This window comes from Adiantum capillus-veneris, chromosome 21, assembly GCF_014529385.1.
Source record: "Adiantum capillus-veneris isolate H3 chromosome 21, ASM1452938v2, whole genome shotgun sequence".
Lineage (NCBI taxonomy): Eukaryota > Viridiplantae > Streptophyta > Polypodiopsida > Polypodiales > Pteridaceae > Adiantum > Adiantum capillus-veneris.
The window spans coordinates 31,238,293-31,240,443 of record NC_140951.1 but is presented as its reverse complement, the minus strand read 5'-3'; positions in this window follow the sequence as shown (position 1 = coordinate 31,240,443).

The following is a 2,151-nucleotide window of genomic DNA, read 5'->3' as shown; positions in this document are numbered from 1 at the left end:
CGCGAGAGAGACCGGAATCGATGTGCTCTACAACTTTACAGAAGAAAGTTTCTTCAAATTCTGCACCGATTTTGAGTTATCGTTCGCGGACTGCGTACATACCTGAAAAGCAACTTCTGCTTTTTGTTCTTTATTTTTCTGCTAATTAGAAACGATTTTACAGAAACTACCCGCTATAGAGACCGGAATCAATGTGGTCTACAACTTTGCAGAAGGAAGTGTTTTCAAATTCTATACCGATTTTGAGTTATCGTTCGCGGACTGCGTACATACCTGAAAAGCAACTTCCGCTTTTTGTTTTTGATTTTTTTACTTATTGAAAACGATTTTGCAAAAACTACTCACGAAAGAGACCGGAATCAATGTGGTCTACAACTTTGCAGAAGGAAGTGTTTTCAAATTCTGCACCGATTTTGAGTTATCGTTTGTGGACTGCGTACATACCTGAAAAGCAATTTTCGTTTTTTGTTTTTTATTTTTCTGCTTATTGAAAACGATTTTGCAGAAACTACCCGCGTGAGAGACCGGAATCGATGTGTTCTACAACTTTGTAGAAGAAACTACCCGCTATGGGGATTGGAATCGATGTGGTCTATAACTTTGCAGAAGAAAGTTTCTCTAAATTCTGCACCGATTTTGGGTTATCGTCTCGGACTGCGAATATGTTTGAAAATCAAAATTTTACTTTTTGCTTTTGATTTTTCTCATAATTAAAAACTTCTCAATTATATTTTTCTTCATCAATCATATATTTGTTACTGACGTAACTTTGCTGCAGAAGCCAGTTACACATCGTTCCGATTCAATCGAGCCGTTGATTATCGTCCAAATTCTATCGAGCTACTGTTGGTACATGATCTTTTGTTATATGATATACTCGTTCATTGATTCTCGTATAATTATTCTTTTAGAGATATAGTTTATGTCGTTTTATTGATAATTTCTCATTGATACCATAGTGATTTTGATGGTACCATGATGATGTTTTATTAATACTTTGGTCATGGTGATTTTTGTTGATACCATGATGATATGTCATTGATACCATGGTTATTCTCGGTGGTGCCATGATGATATTTCGTTGATACCATGGTTATTCTCGGTGATTCCATGATGATATTTCGTTGATTCCATGGTGATTTTTGTTGATACCATGATGATGTTTTGTTGATACCATGGTTATTCTCGGTGATACCATGATGTTGTTTCGTTGATACCATGGTTATTCTCGGTGATGCCATGATCATGTTTCGTTGATACCATGGTTATTCTCGGTGATGCCATGATGTTATTTCGTTGATGCAATGATTATTCTCGGTGATATCATGATGCTTTTCGTTGATACCATGATCATTTATTCATTTTTATTGATATAATGATGATATTTTGTTAATACTTTGATAGTATTCATTGATCACTACATTGATAAATGTTGTTTTATGTAGTATATACACATATCATTTGTATCACGTAATCACACATTTTGTACTTTTACGTTTATACTTTATGTACCATATGTTGTCGTGTGTATATATGTCGTCAAAAGAGTGGCGTCGCGAACCATCTCTTATGGCATTGTGAACGTAATTATTTCATTAACGATGCTAATAATTTTCATGACATGTTTTTTTTTTTGGAGTCTATGATCTATGTAGGATTGATCAAAGAATTGATTTTATGAAGACAAACTTGGTGACAATAAAAGATTTATGAAGATATGTTTGGTGATGCCATATTGATGACAACATGAAGACATGTTTGGTGATGCGATATTGATGACATGCTACACAGCAGATTCACGGAGACACTTTTGATTACAAGCTAATCGATAGCTTTTACACCTCTTTATTGAACCTTTGTATTCATTATTGTATTGATAGGATAGGAGTAATGTAACTCCTCATAAAACATTCATTGTAAAAGGAGTGATGTAACTCCTTGTAAACATTTGTATATTCAATGATTTTTATAATATAACGGTGGGTGTATATAGAGCTGTGGGTTTTTCCCTTGATCCCCCAAGGGTTTTTTCATCCACAGTTAGGGACCCTTATTTGAGCGGGGGTGTTGAGCTTATATGTGAAGCTACTCAATATATGGCTTCTCTATATATGGCCCCCAGGTCCCCTCTATATATACATCATCTCATGT